The sequence below is a fragment of the Pleurodeles waltl genome, chromosome 4_1, assembly GCF_031143425.1.
Source record: "Pleurodeles waltl isolate 20211129_DDA chromosome 4_1, aPleWal1.hap1.20221129, whole genome shotgun sequence".
In the NCBI taxonomy this organism is placed as follows: domain Eukaryota; kingdom Metazoa; phylum Chordata; class Amphibia; order Caudata; family Salamandridae; genus Pleurodeles; species Pleurodeles waltl.
The window spans coordinates 427,616,593-427,641,642 of record NC_090442.1 but is presented as its reverse complement, the minus strand read 5'-3'; positions in this window follow the sequence as shown (position 1 = coordinate 427,641,642).

Genomic DNA, 25,050 nt, shown 5'->3' with positions numbered 1-25,050 from the left:
ATGACTCAGTCAAGAAGCAGTTATAGCCCCAGTTGGAGCTATTGTGTTTCTAAGCACTTTACTAAGATTTAATCACTCAAAATGTGTATTATTACTTGTATATGTTGGATTTTTGTTGTTTACATCTTGTGTTACTCATATACACATTTGCGAATTTTCTAAACTGGTGTGGAATACTTTTGTGGTGTTTTCACATTGCCTCTGAGAAAAGCCTGACAGCTTGTGCCAAGCTACCAATGGGGGAGAAGGGATTATCTTAGCTGTATGACTTCCTTACCCAGACTAGAGTGAGGGCCCCTACTTGGACAAGGTGCAAACATCTGTCAACTAGAGACCCCATTTCTAACACTGGTGATAAGCGGTGAGGAGGATAGGACTTGTATTTGTACTTTACATACAGTGATTGGTGTACACTACTTCCAAATTGCAGACCACTACAAATGGCTTGATTTTTTTCTTTTTGCAACTTTTGAGTTTGATTCACAATCATGTCTCAGTCTGTAGAGCCATCCGTTGGAGTTGCAGAGTTGGTGTTTGAGCAGGAATGGTTGAAGACCTATTCAATGCCTCAGCTCAAAAAGTTCTGCAAGGAGCTCAAATATCCTTCTAAAGGCCTCACTAAAAGGGGCTGAAAAGGGCGCTGAGGGCCTGGTTGGCAGCAAAGGAGGCTGATGAGCACAGAGGGGAAGAGAATGCTATTCTGGAGGAAGAAGAGTAAAACCTAATTTATGATTTGATTATGAATCAGGATCTGCCTGAGAGTAGGGCACCTTCCAGGGCAAGCAGAAGTGTTTCCTGAAACGTTCTGACCCCATCGGAGCTGGAGGACATGTGGAGGGTAGGAGGCTCCAAATGGAGCTGGAAAAGCTCAAGCTGAAGCATGAGATGGGCTGCCGTTCCACTAGCTCGGTTCTAAAGAGAGGCAGAGAAAGAGAAAATCACAATGGAAAAATATAAAATCATCATGGAGGAGAAGAAAATACTTTTAGCTCAAGAGCTGAGCTTGAAGGCGCTAGATCTAAAGAGCAGGTCTAGCACAGATGGTGGCAGCAGTACCACAGTGCAGTCTGAAGGGATGGTGTATATACCCAAGGATGTGGCAAAGGATTTTGTTGTGAGGGATGACATAGAGCAGGGGTTCAGGGCTTATGAAATGGCGCTGATAATGCACAGGGTCTCTGAGAGAGATTGGGGGGCAGGACTGTGAAGTATTTCTCAGTGGAGGGGAGGGACACCGTGTTGGCATTAGATCCAGAGGATCAGATGAGGTACCCTACCATGAAGGGTTACCTGACCAGAAAGTATGGTCCCACCACAGAGAGTTACAGAGCAAAGTTTAGGGAGAGTACTAAACTTGGGTGGAGCATGGTGATTCTTTCTGCAGAGACTGGATAGTTGGGTGAAGGGCAGTGATGTAACGGACTATCAGGGTCTGTACAATTTGATTGCATGGGAGCACTTGTCTAGTCATCAGCACTTGATTGACAGCAACCTTTCTTATCCTAGGAAGATTGCCAAGGAGGCGGACCGCTGGCACAGCACCAGGGTCAAAAAGAAGTTGTATTTGGAAGACTCAGCCAAGGGAGGGCTGGGTCTCGAAGAGTAGAAGGAAGGAGTGGTCAAGGGAGATACAGGCAGGTCCCAGGTTAAGAGGGGAGACAAATGTTTCCATGTGACAGGAGCTGAAGGGTGGTAGCCCAGGGCTCCCCATTTAGCAACCTCTTTGTTTTGAGTTTTCCCAGCAAAAAACACAAGAAAGGGGACTCTGTCTGTCCTAAGAAAACCCTTACTGATGGCCCCCTTAGCTGGGAGGGGTGAACTCGGAGGGTGAGTTGATGGTCCCAGAGGGTGGGAGTCAACAATTCCACCAGGTAAAAGTGGAGGGGTTCCCACTGCTCTGGAAGATGGCAGGACTAGCCAGACAATGGTTAGGGAATGGCTAGTTTCCCCAGTGGTGTAGACTAGCCAGGTGTGTGGAGTGACTCTAGTCCATGGGCAGGACCGTTTACACCCTATGGCTCTGGTTTCCCTAGAGTGGGGTGGGGAGGTGACCCAGAGAAATGTCATAGTTAGTACCCATATGCCCATAGACTGCCTTCTGGGGAATGAATTGCCATTCAGGGGAACTGGGGGGGGCAGATGCCAAAGGCACTCTAACAGTTCAATTTTCTGGGGGTACTAATCCAAAGCAGAAGGTGCAGGACCCCAGCAAGAGGAATAGGAGGAGGGAGCGCCCAATCCTGTCCTCTGCTCAGCCTGAGGGTACAGACCCTAAGTTGAGTGACCATTCTCAGGATACCACCCTTGAACTGGTGGGAGGCAAAGTGAAAAAAGGGTGCAATGCACCTGGGGATACTGCCCCCCACTTTTTAAAACCACAGAGGCTAGAGACTCTGGGATGGCCTGTGCTAAGGCTCTTAACACTGACAGCTGTCAGTGGCCTTTGTTGGTTTTTGTCCATTTGCTCAGAGTTTTCCCGGGTTGAGAACCAAATTCAGACCCAAGGGTGAAATGTGCCAAGGTGGTACTGTATGCCTACTGTGATGCATCTGTGAGCAAGGTAAGGTTAAGTGCTGCACAGATAGAGTCCGCGGATGAGGAGAAGTGTTCCCCCTGGGTTAGTTCAGTGGATTCCGAGAGTGTAGCCAAAGGGGTCCATCTGGGTTCAGAGAGGTGTAGAACTGGCATGATCCTCTGCAGTAGTGGACCATTGTCCAGGTTCTATCACCCTAAACAGGAAAGTCCAGAAAAACATTGATTGTCCTATCCTGGTTTTAGGCTGGGAGGGGTTTGAGTTGGAAATGGCCCTTGTTAGACTTGGCAACCTTGGTGTAGTCTCCCCTAACTTTTCAACTCTGTTTCCCAGTTTGTTGATGTGTGCTGGACTCTGTTTGTGCTGTTTTTGATACTCTGGGCACTTTACCACTGTTATCCAGAGCTAAAGTGCAAGTGCTCATATGTAAAAAATGTTTGTGTAATTGGCTTTCCATGATTGGTATATTTGATTTACTAGTAAGTCCCTAGTACAGTGCATTGGAGGGGCCCAGGGCCTGTAAATCAAATGCTACTAGTGGGCCTTCAGCACTGGTTGTGCCACCCACATGAGGAGGCCTGTAAACTTGGCTCAGATCTTCCACTGCAGTGTGTGCAGTTTGAAACTGCCAATTCAGCTTGGCAAGTGTACCCACTTTCCAGGCCTAAACCTTCCCTTTTCTTACATGTAAGGCACCCCTAACGTAGGCCCTAGGTAGCCCCATGGCAAAAATATTGCCTGCCCCATTAGGGGCTCCACCAGGAAGGAGGAGCTGCAGAAGGCACTGAGGGCCTGGGTGACAGTCAAGGAAGCTGAGGGGCACACATAGGAGGAAGGGGAGGATGAGGATGAGGAGGTGCAATCCATACAGAATGATACAGTGGGTGGGCCTGTTATGTAGAGGGGGATGGTCTCCAGGGCAGGTAGCAGTGTGTCATCCAAGGATCTGACTCCTGAAGTGTTACAGGACAGACAGGCAGAGAGGGCTCACCAGCTGGAGTTGGAAATGTTTAGGAAGGAAGAAAGGAGGATGGCCATAGTGGAGAAGAAATTACTGCTGGCTCATGAGCTCAGCTTGAGAGAGCTGGATCATAGGAGCCAGTCCAGTCGGGATGGGGGCAGCAATATCACAGTGTAGCCTGAGAGGAGGGTGCACATTCCTAAAGACTTTGTGAGCCCCCAGTAAACCTCCACAGGATGTATTTAACCACATACTGGCCTTCAGAAACCAGACTGCTCACTTCATAGCTCTCACACAAGCGAACCTGGAAGGAAGCCAGGCAGACATGAAATGCTGTTACAACCAGAATGCCACTCTGGTTGAGTTTCAGCCTGGGCAAAAAGTGTGGGTAATGGCGCAAGTGGAGCCTAGGACGCTCCAGGACAAGTGGACTGGGCCATTTGAGGTGGTGTAGCACAGGGGGGCTGCCTTTAAATGTTATTAAAGTGCATATTCCCTTTGCGAGCAGATAGAAATATGGAGTTTAGGGTCTCTGACCTCACAATTTAAAAATAAATCTTTTAGTAAAGGTGGTTTTTAGATTGTGTGTTTAAAAATACTACTTTTAGAAAGTATGCATTTGGTTTCTTAAACCATTCTGTGACTCTGCCTGTTTGTGGATTCCTTGTCTGGGTCAGTTTGATAGTTGGGCTGTTTGCACCTCTCCTCTAGACAGTGATACAAAGGGAGCTGGGGTGTAGCCTGCATATTCTGATGAGCTATCTCTGATGGGAGGGAGTGGAGGAGTGGTCACTCACACCTGAAAGGGCTGTGCCTGCCCTCACACAATGCAGTCTCCAACCCCCTGGTGTGTGTCTGGGGCCTGGCCTGGGCAAGGCAGGATCTTACAAATAAGGGAGACTTTTCTTGGAAGTTTGCCTTCTTCAAAGGCAGAAAGGGGTATAGGTAGTGGACCCAAAACCCCTGAAAATTAGATCACTTCTGGAACCAAGAGGAACCTCTGCCAAGGAGAAGAGTTGAGGAGATGTGCTGACCCTGCCTGTGACTGTGCTTTGTTGAGCTATTGTGCAGTTGCTGCTTCTGCCTGTGAAAGGGGACAAAGACTGGACTTTGTTGCGCATTCCTTGAGAAGATTCTCCAAAGGCTTGAACTGAGCTTGTCTCCTGTTGTTGAAGTCTCAGGGCCCTCAAAGACTTCCCCTGCCACCTCCTGGACTCTCTACTAAGACTCCTACCCTTCCAAGTGGTGCCCTTTCCTGTCTCTGGGCCCTTCAGAGGTGAAGCTGGCAGCCATGAACTGAAAATCCATCCACAGAATGCCGTGTGGGAAAATTAATGACTCACCTTTCCACGACGCAGCTGATAAACGATGTGCCACCAGCTTTGTGGCTGAAATCGATGTTCAACCTGCATCGCGGCTGGAAGATGGACGCATCACGGCTGGAGAAACGATGCGCAACACCCGCTTACGGAGACTGATAAGAACGCAAACCCCACGGAGTGCGGTTTTCTGATACCGTACGACTGGATTTTCCATGCAGCATCCTTGGGTGTCCAAATCAACCCGAATCTGCGTGGATCCGAGGTGTTTTGAAGGCCTTAAAATTGTTGGTTCATTTGAAAAATGTTGTGTTTTAAATGCTGCTAACAATGTGCACTGCCCTTAAGACCCTCTCACTCCCTGTTTCTTATAATATATATTTTCACAAGCTACTCCACTGTGATTGTAGAGAAACCTGAAGTTCACACTCCTCCAATCTTCCTGATCCCCTGACCTGCTTCGGGTCAGTAGTACACTTCAGCTCCACCTGCCTGCCTCCATGCCCCTGTCCCTGCTGTGACTGCCACTGACGAAGTTCAAGGCCCTCCACCACCCGAAGGCACCCACCTGCGCCTTATCCCTTGTGGCTAGTGGTAGGCATGTCTGTTATTTCCTTCTACAGATTGCTTTTCATTTTCTGCGTTTAGTTTTAGTTTTTTAGAAATTATATTTATACCTGACTGTGCCCGTTTGTGCTCCGCTTTGTTTTGTGCTCCATTTTGTGCCAGTTTCACTTTTTTTCCCAGCCGAGTCCAGCTGGTGCTTCCCCTGCGTCCCCAGCCCCCTCGTGCCCCAATTGTACACACCCTCCCACCTCCCAGCGGCTCCTCCCTCCCACCTCCCCTTCTCAATGGCGGCTGCTGCGCGGAGCATAGTGTGACCCCCTGACCTGGTTCGGGCCAGGAGTACACTTCGGCTCCACCTGCCTGCCTCCGTGCCCCTGTCCCTGCGTGACTGCCACTGACAAAGTTCGAGACCCTCCACTACCCGCAGGCACCCGCCTGCGCCTCATCCCTGGTGCCTAGTGGTAGGCGTGTATGTTATTTCCTTCTACAGATTGCTTTTCACTTTCTGCGTTTAGTTTTCGTTTTTTAAAAATTTTATTTGTACCTGACTGTGCCCTTTCGTGCCCCGCTTTGCTTTGCACTCCATTTTGTGCCATTTCACTTTTTTCCTGAGCCGAGCCCAGCCGCTGCGTCCCCTGCGGCCCGCCCCCCTCGCACCCCCATTGGACACACCCTCCCACCTCCCAGCTGCTCCTCCCTCCCACCTCCCCTTCTTAATGGTGCCTGCTGCGCGGAGCCTAGTGTGACCCCCTGACCTGCTTCGGGCCAGGAGTACACTTCGGCTCCACCTACCTGCCTCCGTGCCCCTGTCCCTGCCGTGACTGCCACTGACGAAGTTCGAGGCCCTCCACCACCCGCAGGCACCCACCTGTGCCTCATCCCTTGTGCCTAGTGTTAGGCCTGTCTGTTATTTCCTTCTACAGATTGCTTTTCATTTTCTGCGTTTAGTTTTCGTTTTTTGGAAATTGTATTTGTACCTGATTGTGCCCTTTTGTGCCCTGCTTTGTTTTGCACTACATTTTGTGCCCTTTTCACTTTTTTCCCAGCCGAGCCCAGCTGCTGCATCCCCTGCGTCCCTCCCCCCTCGCGCCCCCCTATTGGACACACCCTCCCAGCTGCTCCACCCTCCCACCTCTCCTTCTTAATGGCGGCTGCTGCGCGGAGCATAGTGTGACCCCCCCTGACCTGCTTCGGGCCAGGAGTACACTTCAGCTCCATCTGCCTGCCTCCGTGCCCCTGTCACTGCTGTGACTGCCACTGACGAAGTTCGAGGCCCTCCACTACCCGCAGGCACCCGTCTGCGCCACATCCCTGGTGCCTAGTGGTAGGCGTGTCTGTTATTTCCTTCTACAGATTGCTTTTCATTTTCTGCGTTTAGTTTTCGTTTTTTAGAAATTGTATTTGTACCTGACTGTGCCCTTTTGTGAACCGCTTTGTTTTGGTGCTCCATTTTGTGCCCATTTCACTTTTTTTCCCAGCCGAGCCCAGCTGCTGCATTCCCTGCAGCCCCATCCCCCTCACGCCCCCATTGGACACACCCTCCCGCCCACCAGCTGCTCCTCCTGCCCACCTCCCCATCTTAATGGTGCCTGCTGCGCGGAGCCTAGTGTAACCCCGACCTGCTTCGGGCTCCACCTGCCTGCCCCCGTGCCCCTGTCCCTGCCGTGACTGCCACTGATGAAGTTCAAGGCCCTCCACCCCCTGCAGGCGCCCACCTGCACCTCATCCCTGGTGCCTAGTGGTAGGCATGTCTGTTAGTTTCTTCTACAGATTGCTTTTAATTTTCTGCATTTAGTTTTTGTTTTTTAGAAATTGTATTTGTACCTGACTGTGCCCTTTTGTGAACCGCTTTGTTTTGGTGCTCCATTTTGTGCCCATTTCACTTTTTTTCCCAGCCGAGCCCAGCTGCTGTGTCCCCTGCGTCCCGACCCCCTCGCACCCCCACTGGACACACCCTCCTAGCTGCTCCTCCCTTCCACCTCCCCTTTTTAATGGCGGCCGCTGTGCGGAGCCTAGTGTGACCCCCTGACCTGCTTTGGGCCAGGAGTACCCTTCAGCTCCACCTGCCTGCCTCCGTGCCCCTGATGAAGTTCGAGGCCCTCCACCACCCGCAGGCACCCGCCTGCGCCTCATCCCTGGTGCCTAGTGTTAGGCGTGTCTGTTATTTCCTTCTACACATTGCTTTTCATTTTCTGCATTTAGTTTTCATTTTTTAGAAATTGTATTTGTACCTGACTGTGCCCTTTTGTGCCCCGCTTTGTTTTGTGCTCCATTTTGTGCCCGTTTCACCCTTTTCCCAGCTGAGTCCACCGCTGCGTCTCCTGCGGCCCCGCCCCCTTTGCGCCCCAATTGGACACACCTTCCCGGCTTCCAGCTGCTCCTCCCTCCCACCTCCCCTTCATGATGGCGGCCGCTGCGCAGAGCCTAGTTTGACCCCCTGACCTGCTTCGGGCCAGGAGTACACTTCAGCTCCACCTGCCTGTCTCCGTGCCCCTGTCCCTGCCGTGACTGCCACTGACAAAGTTCGAGGCCCTCCACCACCCGCAGGCACCTGCCTGCGCCGCATCCCTGGTGCCTAGTGGTAGGTGTGCCTGTTATTTCCTTCTACAGATTGCTTTTTACTTTCTGCGTTTAGTTTTCGTTTTTTAGAAATTGTATTTGCACCTGACTGTGCCCTTTTGTGCCCAGCTTTGTTTTGCGATCCATTTTGTGCCTGTTTCCCTTTTTTCCCAGCGGAGCCAAGCCGCTGCATCCTCTGCGACCCTGCCCCCTCAGGCCCCCATTGGACACACCCTCCCGCCTCCCAGCTGCTCCTCCCGCCCACCTCCCCTTCTTAATGGTGGCTGCTTTGCAGCCGCGCATCGGGCAATGCCCTGGGTCACCGGAGGCTCGTCAGAGGCAAGCCCGTCTGCGCCCGTCCACTCCTGGACCGCACCCAGCCCCTGTCCCCCTGGTCCTCGCTCTTCCGACCCCCATAATTACCACTACTCCTCCACTAAACTCCTTGCTCTCAACGCAGGCCCGAATCCCGGCTGCGCCCAGGCCAACTCCACACACACAGAGGCGGACCTTTCTCATGCCACTCTTGCCACTTCTCCTGCACTCACATCAACACCAGCAACATCAACAAGCACTGCAACAACACCAAGCCATGCAACCATCTTAACTGCATCCTCCTTAACACCCGCTCCGTCCACAAGCACGCCATCGAACTTCAGGACCTACTCACCACAAACTTCCCTGACATCGCCTTCCTCACTGAAACATGGATGAACCCCTCATCAGAACCTGATATCACCAAAGCCATCCCAGAGAGTTACAAAATCACCTGTGAGGACTGCACCAACAAACCAGGGGGAGGTATTACCATAATACACAAAAACTCCATCAAAATCTCCACCAACACCAATGACTCTCTAGACAACGCAGAACACCTACACTTTCAAATACACGTAAACGCTAACACCACCCTTAGAGGAACCCTCATCAACAGACCACCAGTTCCCCGCCCACCATTCTGTGACACCATCGCTGATACCATCAGCTCCCACGCCCTCTCCTCCACAGACAACCTACTCCTTGGTGAACCTGGAAAACACCCACGACTGCAACACCTCAGCCCTATTGGGCAACCTCACAAACCTCGGCCTCAAGCAACTGGTCACCTCACCCACCCACTCAGCAGGACACACGCTAGACGCCATCCTCACCTCCAGCAACCACATCACCTTCAATCACACCACCAAACTCCACTGGTCTGACTACCACTGCATCCACTTCTCCTTCATGAAACCCACCACCCACCACCAACAACTCAACACACCCTACTGCAAGTGGAACAAGATCTCCAAGGAACACTTGATCTCCAACCTCTCACAAACTCCACTGCCCATCACCAATGACCCCAACACCGCCGCCCACAACCTCACACTATGGCTAGAAACCTGCGCAGACTCCCTCGCCCCATTGAAAACAAACAACATCACCCGCACCACCAAGACCGCCCCCTGGTTCAACACAGAACTTCAATCTTCAAAACGAGTAGGCCAAAAAACTGGGAAAGTGTGCACCAAGAACCCTCAATGAGCAACTTCTCCGCCCTCAAAACAGCCATGCGCAAACACCACAAACTCATCCGGACCACCAAACGATCATTCTACAGAGAACGCATAGACAACAACACACACAACAGCAAGGAACTATTTGCCATCATCAAAGAACTTACCAAACCCAAATCCTGCACCATGAACCCCCCACACTCCCAAGACCTCTGCAACTCCCTCTCCAACTGCTTTCACCGCAAAATCGCAGACATACACGGCAGCTTCACAAAACCCTCATCATCAGCACCCACCACTGCCACCACCGACACAACCAACACCACAACACCCTGCCACACCAACCGAAAAAACACCTGGACCCCCACCAATGATGAAGAATTCTGCAAAACCATGAACTCCATCCACTCAGGCTCCCCAACAGACCCGTGCCCCCACCACATTTTCAAATAGGCCAGCCAAATCATCGCTCTCCAGCTCCGTGCTGTCATCAACAGTTCCTTCGACACCGCAACCTTCCCAGACATTTGGAAGCACCCTGAAGTCAACGTTCTTCTAAAAAAAAACAAAGCAGACCCGAAAGACCTCACAAACTACCGACCCATTTCTCTTCTCCCCGCAAAGGTTGACGAGAAGATAGTCAACGCACAACTATCTCACTTCCTTGAAGAAATCAACATACTTAACACCTCCCAATCTGGATTCTGCAAGAACCACAGTACTGAGACCGCCCTCATCGCCTGCACAGACAACATCAGGACCAGAGTGGACAAGGGTGAGACCGTTACCCTCATCCTCCTAGACCTCTCTGCAGCTTTTGACACTGTATGCCACCAAACCCTTCTTGCACGCCTGCTTGACGCCGGAATTCGCCACAAGACACTGGACTGGCTCACCTCCTTCCTCTCCGAAAGAACCCATAGAGTTCGCCTCCCGCCTTTCCAGTTTACAGCCACCAATATCATCTCTGGGGTCCCCCAAGGATCCTCCCTCAGCCCCACCCTCTTCAACATCTACAAGGCTCCTCTCGCCAACATCCTCCACCCCCACGGCATCACCATAATTTCTTATGCTGATGACACCCAGCTCATGATCTCCTTCACCAAGAACCCAGCCACCGCCAAGATTAACCTGCACGGCAGACTCCTCGACATCGCCAAATGGATGACAACAAGTCACCTCAAATTGAACTCAAACAAAACAGAGATCATCATCTTCGGCCCCAACAAGACAGAATGGAATGACTCCTGGAGGCCCACCACCCTCGGACCACCCCCAGCACCCACCACTCACGTGCCCAAACTTGGCATCATACTGGACTCAGAAAATCAACGCCATATCATTCTCCTGCTTCAACACCCTTTGCATGCTATGCAAGACTTTCAAATGGATACCCCTAGAAACAAGAAGAACAGTCACCCACGCCCTCATGAAGGTGCCCCCACATAGTTCAGGGCCATTTCTCCGAACTTTGTGAATGAGGAGACACCATTACACGCATGGTCAATACCTATATGTAGCTTCACAACGGTAACTCTGAATATGGCCGTGTAACATGTCTAAGATCATGAAACTATTCCCCGCATGCCAAAGCTGGTAATTCCATGCATCCCCGGGGCTCCACTATGGACCCCAGGTACTGCCAAACCAGCTCTCTAGGGTTTTCTCTGCAGCTACCGCTGATGCCACCCCACAGACAGGGTTCTGCCCTCCTGGGGTCTGGGCAGCCCAGTCCCAGGAAGAAAGAACAAAGAATTTCCTCTGAGAGAGGGTGTTACACCCTCTCCCTTTGGAAATAGGTGTTAAAGGCTAGGGAGGGGTAGCCTCTCCCAGCCTCTGGAAATGCTTTGAAGGGCACAGATGGTGCCCTCCTTGTATAAGCCAGTATACACCGGTTTAGGGAACCCCCAGTCCCTGCTCTGGCACGCAACTGGACAAAGGAAAGGGGAGTGACCACTCCCCTGTCCATCACCACCCCAGGGGTGGTGTCCAGAGCTTGTCCAGTGTGTCCCAGATCCCTGCCATCTTGGATCCAGAGGAGTGAGGGCACTCTGGAGGCCTCTGAGTGGCCAGTTCCAGCAGGTGACATCAGAGACCCCTCCTGATAGGTGCTTACATGACTAGGTGGCCAATCCTCCTCTGAGGGCTATTTAGGGTCTCTCCTGTGGGCTTTTCCTCAGATTAGGACTTGAAAGAATTCATCAGGGTTCCTCTGCACTTCTCTCTTCGACTTATGCCAAGGATCGACCGCTGACTGCTCCAGGACGCCTGCAAAACTGCAACAAAGTAGCCAGAAGACTACCAGTAACATTGTAGTGCCTAATCGTGCTTGCTTTTTCAACTGTTTCCTGTCGGTGCATGCTCTGCGGCTGCCTGCCTTCACCCTGCACTGGAAGCCACAAAGAAATCTCCAGTGGTTTGACAGAATCTTCCCCCTGCTCCAGCAGGCACCAAACATCAGCATCAATGGTACACTGGGACCCCTTCTCATCCTGATGTGCGTGGCCCCTGGAACACAGGTTGTAGACCCAAGTGAGTCAGACTGTCCAGTGGTCCAACTGTCTAAATTTGGAGGATGTAAGTCCTTGCCTCCCCTCTCCAGGCAGTAATCCTGTGCACCGCATCAACTGCGGCTGCTAGGGCTCCTGTGCACATTTCTGTGGAATCCTTCATGCACAGCCAAGCTCAGGTGCCCAGCACTCTGTCCTACATTGCTCAACTCCCTGAGTTGACCTTTGGCTTCGTGGGACCCTCTTTTGCAGAGTTGAGATGACCGCCATGTTCAGACTTCTTGAACTCATGTTCAAGGACTTCTGCAGGTGCTACCTTCTTGTGCATGGGCTCTCTATGTTGCTGAGGGCCCCATATGTCTCCTTTCCCAAGTGGAGACATCCTGGCCCTTCCTGGGCCCGGGCAGCACCATTGTTCTTCAACTGCAGCTATTGCAGCTAGCAAGGCTTGCTTGCTGTATTTTTTCAGTGAAACAACTCTGCATCCTCTAGCACGCTGTGGGACATATTCTGCATGAAGAAGAACTTCCTACCTCCTTCCGTTGTTGCAAAACATGCAGCTTCTTCCAACTGGAGGCAGCCATTTTGCACCTTCATCCAGGGTTTAGTGGGTTCCTGCACCCCCTGGACACTTTAGCGACTCTTGGACTTGGTTCCCTTCCTTTGCAGATCCTCAGGTCCAGGTCCATCTTCAGTGCATTGCAGTCTGTTGTGGTCTTTGCAAAAAATCCTCTATCACACGTTTAGTGTGTTTCTGGGGAAATAGTAGTACTTCACTCCTACTTTCCAGGGTCTTGCGGTGGGGTATCTTGGACACCCTTAATGTTTTCTTACACTCCCATTGACCCTCTACACACTACACTAGCCTAGGGGTCCATTTGTGGTTCGCAGTCTACTTTCACAGTATATGGTTTGTGTTGACCCTAGGCCTTTTGCATCCTATTGTATTCTACAGTGTTTGCACTATTTTTCTAACTGTTTACTTACCTGATTTTAGTTTGTGTTTATATTTTGTGTATTTTACTTCCCTCCTACAGTAGTATATACTCTGAGATATGTTTGGCACATTGTCACTAAAACAAAGTACCTTTATTTTTAGTAACTCTGAGTATTGTCTTTCTTATGATATAGTACCTATATGATATAAGTGGTATAGTAGGTGCTTTGCATGTCTGCTAGTTCAGCCTAAGCTGCTAGAACACTACTAATCTACTAATAATAAGGGATAACTGGACCTGGCACAAGGTGTAAGTACCATCAGTTACCCATTATAAGCCAGGCCAGCCTCCGACAATAAACCAGCTTCTTCTGGCGAAATGGCTAACTCTACTACTCCTCATGCATTGTCCAGATCAATGTTCTTAAACAAAGCTCTATCACCTTTTTCAGTCAATAAGCACTTAAAACATTATCCTCCTTCACTGGTAAAGGCTCCATCTCCTATTTCTCTTGAGATACTATTAGAGGACATTCAAGCACTTTGTAATGATGATGAAGAGACCAACAAATGTGTTCAGCTTCATGATGATAAGTGGACTCACATAGAAACTTGACGTACATGATGAAACAAATAAGATTACTCTTTTAGAAAAAGAAGTGCTCCAGTTAAATAAGAATGCTAAAGATTTGGAAAACTAAAATAGACTGAATAATCTTCACATTAACTGCCTCCCTGAGGGAACAGAAGGAAGTGACCTGGTCTCCTTTTTTACCTAATTTCTCCCAAAGATTTTGGATTTACATTCTTCCACCTCGCTCAACGTACAAAGAGCTCAAAGGCTGGGACATGCCCCACTTCCTTCGCGACATCTGCTAAAACGAGAGGAGTTATTATCCTATTCCTGGAATTATCTGACTTATTACGAAAGTTCTTACTGCAGCCAAGTTTAAATAACAAATCACTTGGTCAGAGACAACGATTTTCCTATCACAAGATGTTTCCAATACCACTGCTGCCAGACAAAAGAATTCCTAAATGATCCACCTGCATTGCATACTTTGGGTGTCTGATTTAGTCTCTTCCATCCCTGCATCTTCAAAGTTATTTATCAGAACAATACCACTTCATTTGAAGACCCAGCTGAACTTAAAAAGTTTTTAAATGCTCATACAGCTGATTTACTGATACGATGGACACAACTGGTCCTTCAGCTCATTGATTATCTTGTCTGACAGGGTTCGTATATGTTCTACTGAGTTCTTGATATGTAGTCTAAGATGTTTCTGTAGGTGTTTTGACTTCTATTTCCTTTTTACCATTACAGATTTGCCATATATGTTTGCAGTCTACAATCTCCCTATTATCAATGTATGGTCCTGCTGTGGGGCAAAGTTTCCCCTTTTTGGATGTGTCATCTCTACGTGTGTTGTCACCACCCCGTTTCCCCACTTCTTGCCCATTCTGGTATGTGTATTCAATCATAATTTTTTTACATGTACTTTCTCTTTTTGTTGTTCATTGTTTCCCCCCTTTTTTCTCTTTTTTTTCTGTCTACTTTTTTTCCTTTTCCACTCTTTACTACTCTGTTCCTTATTTAATTGTTTTCTTCCCTATATATAGATTCTGAGTTTTATGGAAATTTCCTATTATGTTAGATTGTTCTCATGATTTTTTTCTTGTATGTTTATCGCTAAATTCAGAGTAATCTCATGGAATATTAAAGGCTTTAGTAATCTGATCAAGAGACAGAAGGTGTTATCCAATTTAGGCAAATCTAATCCTGATTCAGTTCTCCTCAAAAAAACTCACCTTACTAAATCTCAAGCCTTAAAACTAAAACGGAGTTGGGTGGGATCGGTATTTGTATCCCTGTCAACTAATTAGAAGAATGGGGCAGGTGTTTTATGTCAGAAAGCTCTTACAGTTACTGTGCTTTCACAAGAAAAAGATAATATGGGAAGATGGGCCATTATTAATATTCTCATAGATAATATTCATCTAACTGTTTTGAACCTTTATGCTCCCACATAACCTGATCATACTGTTTGGCCTTCAATAGCAAGAAATTTTAAACAATATCATGATTCATATTTCATTCTGGGAGGCAATTGTAATCAAATTATGGGTCTATTGATTTAAGTCATCTACTGTGGAGAATATGTTACTTGCTTGCAATAAGTCAAATTGCATACATCCATATATTTTATAAGATTCAAATCGTGAGGTGTAATTAAGCGACTTCTAGATGAGTATACAGGGCAGTTTCCAAGGGAGTGTCAGAGAGTGGCCAGAGAAATGGAATGCCAATGAGGTTAAATCGCGGTTGTAAGTTTGCGCGTTCTCACACCCAATTTTTTAATGCATTGTGATGAATTTCTGCACATCAAAATCTATGTTTGTTATATATAGATCTAATTGCTGTAAAAACAAGCATTTGCAATGCAATGGGTCTCGCATTACGTTGAATTAGAGCTATTAGCGTTGTAAACTTGTAACCAGACTTTTCTTGCCACATTAAATACAATATCAAAAACGAGCGCGATCGCGCTGTGACTGCGAAATAAAGAGAAAAAGTAGTCCAGAAACCATACGGAAAACATGGAGCCTCGTATGTTTTCAGTAGTTTACCGGTGCTCTCGAGGAGGGCTAAGCAACGGAAAAGGCATGGCATGTGCATGCCTTTCACGAATGAAAACAAGTGGATTTTAAAAGGCAAGCCCACGAACCAATGAAAGTGACTGATGTAACATGGGCATGGTTAAAATCCCATAAGGAGAGATTAGAAGAGGGACGGAGTGCTTTGCATTCGCCCCTAAAACAGCAACGTTTGTTAAATTAAGCTTAATGACTCTTGCTCATCAAGGCAAACAAATATGAAAAACAATGGAATGGGTGAGATGGAGAAGATGTTACCTCAATACTAGGGAATTGTCCATTCAAAGTTCTACAAAATTAAAGGTACAAAAAAAACTTTTAAATGCTCAGCACGTTTATGAAGAAGGTTTTGAAAAAAGGATACGTAGAGTGAGAGTACGAAAGGAAGACAGGAAAAAAAGTTTTAAAAAACAGGGGAGAAAATAGGTAAAAAGTTTGAACAAGAGATGTCCCAATACGTTTTCCCCAGCCAAACATACAGAAGTTAAGTTCAAATCAGAAATGGTTTTGTCTTACAACGCCATCAGCAGGAAGTGCAGCAAGTGGTACTATATTGCAACTAAAAGCCCATTTTGCTGCCAAAGATTATGTCCCACATGCAATGTTTTCCTATAATGTCAATAATCCTTGCATTATTCCTGAACATATGACCACTTACTACTGCCGAATGTTTCAAGCACCTGCGCAATGTCTACATCGAGATACCAGTAATGCACAAAATAGGATCTCTATAATTCTGAAACACTCAGAAGAGCCGGTGGCTACATTACAAAAATTGTCCTCCAAAACAGAGCTAAGCACCACTTTGTCCAATCAGTGTGCAAGATGGCTTACAGTCTTTGAAGTATGTTTGTCATGTCCACTTAATTTGCCCTAATTGATAGGTTCTAATACTTTAACAGCACTATGTAAGATCTTTGCTGTTTGGCTTTCGGATGACAGACAAGATTCTGCCTGGCCTGCTGGCACCACAGAAAGGCCTAGCATTCTAGCTGGCAACCCATGTACATCCCTCTTGCTTACAAGTACATTATTGTCATATGTGTGGGACTTGAATGGAGAGAGTCAATAGAGGTAAAACATTTCCCTTAGGCTAATTTGATTTACTTTTCATGAGAGTCAATTTAATGCCTGATCGTTATGTTTATTAAATATATACGGACTTGTTTTGATTTGTCCCCAAAATGAAGTAGTAAATATGTGTGAATATCCAATGGATGCACACTTAACTATTTAACACGTTTAACATTTTGCAGCAAAAAAACACTACTTTTGGTGCAGTTTTACAGTATCAATAATGTGGTGGAGCGAGTCACACATCCTTTTCCAAATCCCATATTGGTAAAATAAGCATAGGGAGTTACTAAGGATATATGTTTATGTATAAATATGTACATTTAAATGTATGCCGACCTAAAAAAAAACAGTTGTTAGATAGATATTTCTTTCATTCCGAAAAGTCACATACATGCATGTTCGAATGTTTTCGGAATATGGTAACAAAGTGCTGTTAATTTCACATTGGCGGACCTAATTGATTTTTATGGGTTCCATGTTGTTTCTAATATTGGCATAAGAAAAGAAATGTACAGAAAAATGTTTGGCTTCTGTTGAGTGAAATAGCATTGCGAGAACATATCAGTTTACAAAATGTGTATCGCTTAAGTTGACATGCAGTAAAACTTCTTAAAATATATATTACTTTCCACCTTTTTCACATCCCTCTTCACTTCCTAAATAATTGTACATTTGAATGTTCACTCAAACTCCATTTCCACACTCTTGCCACAAATCACAAGACAGTGCATTAATGGCGATGTTACATTCTTTACTTCCGGGTCCTTGCAGGTAAATGAAAAAAACAAACCCATGCCCTCAATATCACATTTCATTTCCTGGTTTTATGTACAGACAAACGTTCAAGAGTTCACAAATGAAACCCAGGGCATCCGGTGATCTGCATGCATTGTTTTCGGACTATAAACTGCCTATTGTTTGTAATGGCATAAACCTCGTGTAGCACAAGCAAAGGAAGCATGTCCCGACATTTCACTGAATGGTTAGACACAAGAAAAACGAGCGCGCTGCTACAGTTCACTGGTAATGAAACCTATCGGCAAAAGTGCAATTAACTGTGTAACAGGGTCGATATTATGCAAAGCGCTTGACTTCTGCCTATCGAGATCGCGCTGTGAAAATAGAGAAAAAGTAGTCCACAAACCCAGCGAGCCTCGCATGTTTTCTGTACTTGGTCACTGCGCTGGAGGAGGGCTAACCACCAGAAAAGGCATGACGTATGCGTGCCTTCCACTAATGAAAGCAAGCAGATTCTAACAGGCAAGCCCACGAACCAATGAAAGACAAGGACCTGACGTAGATGGGGCTCAGAGCCCTTTTCTAATTACTAAAGCGCCTCGCTAGCGATACGCATGCGCAAGCGCATGCGACACAGGCTCGACCATAAAAAAGTGAACAAAAGTGTATGGTGTTTCCAGTTTTCCAAGGGCAAATGCACAGGGCAATACACAAAAATCTTTTCATGGAAAAAAGAAATTAAAAGATATTTGTGACCCTCTGGATTAGGAACCTCAGCAGGGCATCTACATAAGAAGAATTATAGGAAATTGGCATCTACTAGTAAAACACATGAATGCCACACATTGCATGTGCAAGTTCATCAACTTATTGGTATGTTGCTGGTATATCTGACGTAATGTGAATCAGAAAGACAAGTGGAAATCTCAGAAATATTCTCAGAAATGTGTGTCCCAACGAATGCAGTAGAAAAGTATATTTAACTCTGCTTCAACTGTAAAGGGAATTTATATCTGGAAAAGAAATATATGAGTCAGGTCATTTTTCTTTTACATGATGGGTAATTAACAATAAACTTGTGTAGACTGCGTCTCTTCTTTCCTCTGATCAGAGGTGTCATGTTCGCGTCCAGGCATTCATAATACAGAGTTATAACATGACAGCTCCTTTCACGAGCAGAAAACAAGAATTGTAACTACACCACTTGAACAAAAGAAGCTTGTTTTGTCAGACAAGGAGGTGCCAGAAATGAAAAGTTGCCCTCCAACACGTTTCTACTGTGATACAAAAGTCAAGGGGCACCTCATATTAGTAATATACAACATATTTGTGGTTTTCTACTCGAACACTGACCTTTCAGATACAAATCTCAGCAAGGTGGCAGCACAGATTTTGTTACCATTTTGAGTTGATTAGCAAAAATTTGGCATCAGATCTTTGAGACCTAGTGTATAATGACTTTAGGTTGTTGCCAAGGTCATTAGGGTGTCCTGCCAGGGCCTAACAGAATATCTTTCATAGCGGTGTAAAACGTGCAGAGAAAGACGCGGAGGAAAGTAAACATTCAGCAAACGAAGAATGGCGTCCATCTGACCTTGGAGTTGAACTATAGTGACATTTAACTCATCTCGGGATGGCATGGTGACTCCCCCCGCTCCCACCCCCCCCAAAAAAAAAACATTTGCTGCCATGTCACACTTGTCTTACCTGGGATTTCCCCTACCTTGCAGAACGATCTTTGATTAACTACTATTGCTACAATTACCAGAGGTGAATGTATAGGTGCACTATCAACATACTTCTAATATATCATCCCCAAACATAAATATCATACATATAAATAAAGAAGTCGAGAGGTTGCATAGGCACATTATCAAGCAGAAATCATCAGAGTTAAGAGGCCCTTTCGCCCGACACGCTGTCTGGAGAGGGGAGTCCTCGCACTCCAGCGTGTTGCAGAACATTGAGGACGGCAGTGACCAGGCTGGTTGGATCCTGTGTCTTTTAACAATAGTATTAAATGGTATACAAATCCGTACAAACGTGCGCATTTTCTCGTTGATTAATGCGGTCAATAGTTCAATGACATAGATGTGATGTACATTGTCCACCAACATTAGGGGCTTCCAGGAAGATTATTTTAATATTTTTAATAAAAACACGTCTGCAGCCCAGCAGGGTGTAGTACTTGTACATTCTCTCGTTGATTAGTGCGGTCAATCGTGGTATAGCTGTACCACATCTTGGTCACCACAATGAGAAGCTGACAGGGAGATTACTTTAATATTTTTAATTAAAATGTGTCTGCTACCCAGGAGGGTGTTCTAGAACTAGAAATGAAGTGAAGGGATTCACTTCACTATATGCAGGTATACTATTGGGTGAAAGTATCACCAAGGATCATTTGCAGCCTAGAGATTCGTTTCTTCTGAGATATGACAAACAGCTATTAAGGAACTATCAGTAATAATTCTTCTTTCGTCTGAAAAAGATCTGTATTGGCTCCAGCCTTGTTTAACATTTTCATTAACAACGTCGCCGACTACCTGGGGGACCTAAATCTTGATTTACCGGTCTGTGAGGGTCAAAAATGACAATTTTGCTCATTGACAACGACGTGGTGCTTCTGTCATGTTCAGATACAGCCATGCACTAGCTCGTGTATGCTTTTGAAAGCTAGTGTAACAAAAAGGAACTAAGCATTAACATTGCGAAAACAAAATACACAATAACAAAGGGAAGTCCTGAACTGATAAATTCTTTTACAATTTATGGAAAACCGCTGGACTGTACCGAACACTACGATTACCTTGGAACATGGTTTGACTCCAAGCTGGCTTGGTCAGTCAAACTGCTTAAAGGAGATGTGATATTGAGTCAATATGTTGGCGAGATACTCTGTTTTGCTAGAAGCCAGGAGAGCAGACTGATTGCCCCTCCCCTTGAAGCCTACAGAGTGCAAGTCCTCACTGCAGGCCTATGTGGGGCAGAGCTATGGGGCTATAATAATGTGAAAGGGTTGGCAGGCCCAAGACCACTTTTTACATCACCTTCTTCTTAAGAAATCTGTAACATGCGAAGGAAAAAATGTTCTAGGAACAATCTGCAGTGCTGACATTTCTTACTGTGGCCTTTAAACTTTAGTCTGTGTTTTACTGTTTTCAGAACTCAGGACTGGCAAGCCCCTCTCAACCGAAAATCAAGAGACAACTGCTTCAAAAAAATGAATTGCTATCTACAGATGTTGAGCAGTGTTTTGTCTATTTGTACATGGCCTGTACCAGGAGACCCCATCTTTTCCCGAACAGATGAATCAAGATAGAATCAATGATGAGCCAAATCACAATGGAAAATTATGCTATGGATGCATTGGTTAAACCATTAATGTGCAATCTAGGATTGTAAGGAACATAAGTCCTAATGTATCTTTATAGGTAGAGAGGGTACTCTGTTGCAACAATGACGGATTTCCCTCTCCGCCAATTTAGTGGTCCGCCTGTTGCAGTTACATGCGGGTGGATCTAAGGGTCAATCATGGTGGAGACTGCTGTCTTCTTCATGATTAATCTCCTCCGATGGTCCTAGGGAGCAAAGGCAGTTGGAGAAATGGCTACAAGTCCACCCACCCAATTTAGATGGGTGAATATGTACGTAGGTTTTATGTACTGTTCCTTAAAAGCTGGCGGTAATAAAATGTAATAATTAAACCACGTGAGAAGATTCCCATGGTGATGCTTTTATAAATGACTGCCTTCCTGGTGGTCCCTTATGAATCTGGAGGGTGATCCTACCACCAGGGAAACAGAGTGATATCCTCTGTTTCCCTGGTGGTCCTACAGACCGTACGCCAGTATTTATGTCAGGCCCAATGCATTTATATATGATCTCCTTCTAGGCGGGGTTGTATGACATTACCATGCATTCCTTCTCATGCATGTCTTTATTATGCAGATTTTACAATGCATACCACTACCACATATTTACATTCACTCATGAGAAATACATTAACCATGCAATCAACTACCACGCATACTTTTACCATGCTTACTGATACAGAAAAATCCAGTGACAGACTAACACTGCCACCTAATGCCACCTACTGTTCCAAAGTTATACATTAATTCTTAAAACATTGTTTCACAAAATCTACTCCAAATCAAGAGGTCCTAACAAGGGAGCTATTGGGGGGCTTTGCCTGACTGGGAAATGGCCGCTTGAGCCAGAGCTTCATCCGGATGTTGTCATGTTTGCCTTTTTTAAATGAGCTGCTGTCCATGTAACTCCGTAGCCATAGCCTGGAAAATGTGCAGGCTACACTAGAGGCTTGAGTACTCTACTTTAATAACCTCTACAGCCCTTCTCAATCCCGAGAAGCCTCTGTCGTACCCGAGTCCGTAAAATAACTGTGCCCGTCTCTCCTCACAAGTAAATCAAATATGGCAAATGGGTAGGAACTAATGTTACCATGTTTGTAAGGAGAGAGCATATGCACTTTCGCACTGGTTAGCAGTGGTAAAATGTGCAGAGCCATAAAGCCATCAAAAAGAAGGTCAGAAAAAGAAGAGGAGGAAGGCAAAAAGTTTGGGGGTGGCCCTGCAGTGTGGCCATTACCAACATCTTTGATAAGACTACGCTAATATTTTCTATGGTGCTAAGGTCTGTAACTGTGATTCAAGCCTCATAAATAGGTTACGCAACCTAATGTCTAAGTGGCCAGGCAATATAAATACTTCAGTGGTTCCGAGTGCTGTAAATGTACTTTAAGCTCCACAAGTAGGTTACGCCTACTTCCGACATCATTCAGAGCCATCTCCTTTCTTGGATCTAGGACCACCACAGACTTTCATTACCATGCAATTTCCAATTTGCAACAAACTCCAGCGGGATGGCTGAAAAAGGACCTAAATCTGCATACAAAAGAACCAAATCAGAACCACCAACCACAGACTCTCCTATTAAAAATAAGTATGAATTCAAGGAAACTATGGACTCCATTTTACAAAAACTCTTAGATGTTCTAAATCTTTCACAGACTACCATAGTAAGCATGGGCATTATGCAGCAGGATATCTCTGGCATAAGAACAGATATAAAACAAATAACTGAGAAAATGTCAGTGGCAGAACAGTGTATAATAAATCTTGAGGATAAAACTACTACCATGAGAAAAGACGTCACCATCATACAAAAAACATTTATGCCATGCAGTGCTCCATAGCCCAGCTTGAGGATAGAAATAGGAGAGGAAACTTGAGATTATTTGGGTCCTGAAGGACACCACAAACATGCCTTCTCTGACAAATTTGAACTGGAAAGGGCCCATCATATTCCTTTACATCAAAACTTCCAAGCTTCCTCATCGAACTCTCTTAGACCAATAATACGCAAGCCTCTCCGATACCAGCATGTTGAGTTGGTTCTGGACTAAATCCGTCAACACAGATTCATCACTTGAGAAGGTCATCGAATCACTGTATCACAAGACTTCTCTAAAGCAGACAGTACAAACAATGAAAGGCTTCTTGCACTAAGACTGAAACTACAAAATCTGAACATCCCTTTTTCTTTCTCAGGCCCCGCAAGATTCCACATCGTCTATAAAGGATCGTCCCACTTGTTCCATGACCACAGTGACTTGCACGCTTTCTTTGACTAAGTTCAGGAGGCTGAAATGGATACAGCCTCCCCAAGATCCACTGCTTTGTAACGTATAAACATGTTTTGCATCCTTTATGAAGCTCTTCCCCATTAACAGCCATAGTTATGCTTGATGTTCTTCTAGTAACTTTATGACCATACAATCGAGCATTGGCTATGGTGAGTCCATGATTGTTTTATATCTTATGCCATTTCTATTGTCATTGATATCATTACCATACTGATGTACAAACATTTTCATATTTAAACAAATACTTTTGGACATGGACATGAACATGGTGAGATTCCCTCGCATTGTTGCTAATGTGTCATTGATTGTTGTTATGTTTCCCAACGCTATGTAACATGGTTTGATACGCCATCCGTTTTTTCCATATAGACGGTGTATTGTTACCTTGCTGAACTATTGCCTCACTGATCTAATGTAAAAAAAATCCTGCCTTTTATAGGTTAACTTGCTTACTGCTTCCTTTTTATGAGATTACCATGTTCCAAATTCATTAACACCTATTTGTGAAGCACTCTTAAATGTCAGACATTTTAGGCTTTCATCAACCTATAGCAGCCTACTTGCATGCAGATACAAATGTATCGATAAGCAACACCTGAGGAATGGATTGTATCTTCCTTTGTGTCCCATGTACCTTCGACATTGGACTGTGGGGGGGGGTTGGGTGGGTAGGTTTGGGCTTTGGAGTAGGTGTGCTCCCTCTTTTTGTTTTGCTGTTTGTATTGCTCTTTCTACCTCACTGTTCCTGTATTTTTATCCACATTTCCATGATCGCCTTAACGATTTAACTAACACATGGTGGTACTGCACGCTTGTGGACAACCTGACACCCATTTGTTTGATGGGAATACACCTTATACTTTCTAGGACATCTCATTTACTAATTGTTTCTACTCCTCATGTCAAAAGGAGGCACTCTACATATTTTGGGGGTCATTACAACTTTGGTGGTAAAAACTGCTTACTGCCGTGCAGAAGACCGCCAACACACCGCCGCGGCTGGGGAATTCCGCCACAGCTATTATGTCCCACATCTGGGAACCTGCCAAAATTCAGACACCCACACAAGTCCACCACACCAAAGGTCAGTGATAAACTGGCGAAAACAAAACCTCCACCATCAAGCCAACAGAAATACGCCCACACTATCACGACACACGAATTCACGCGGCGGTCTTTCAACCGCGGTATTCCATTGGCGGTACACACCGCCGCGCTCAAAATACACACACATTTACAAAACACAACTACATTGGACAATTCGAAATACACACACCTGAGACACATACACACACCACTCCCACACACCCAATACAATATAAAACACACACCCACATCACCCACAAACCCCTACGACAAAAATTAAGAACGAAGCACAGAGAGAGACACCACCAGCAAGTACAACAGCATCCACAGGCACATAACACCATCACGCACACAACTTCCAAGCACCACACACAACACACCACTACATATCACCACACTTATCACCACACACACCACCCCACACATCACCTACACCACCCCATGGCAAGGCAAAGACACCCCAGGTTCTTGGAGGAGGAGCTCAGGGTCATGGTGGAGGAAATCATCCGGGTAGAGCCACAGCTATTTGGATCACAGTTGCAGCACACCTCAATTGAAAGGAAGATGGAGCTATGGCGAAGAATAGTGGACAGGGTCAATTCAGTGGGACAGCACCCAAGAAATCGGGAGGACATCAGGAAAAGGTGGAACGACCTACGGGGGAAGGTGCGTTCCGTGGTCTCAAGACACCACCTGGCGGTTCAGCGGACCCCCACCTCCTCACCCACAACTAACAACATGGGAGGAGCAGGTCTTGGTGATTCTTCATCCTGAAGGCCTCGCAGGAGTAGGTGGATGAATGGACTCTGGTATGTCAAATCTTAACTATTACATCCCCCACTCTACCTGCATGCTATCACATACCCCCACCCTCGCCCTCACCCCATCACTTCAACTCCTCACAAATATACCAATATCACAAACCAGCCATCCCAACC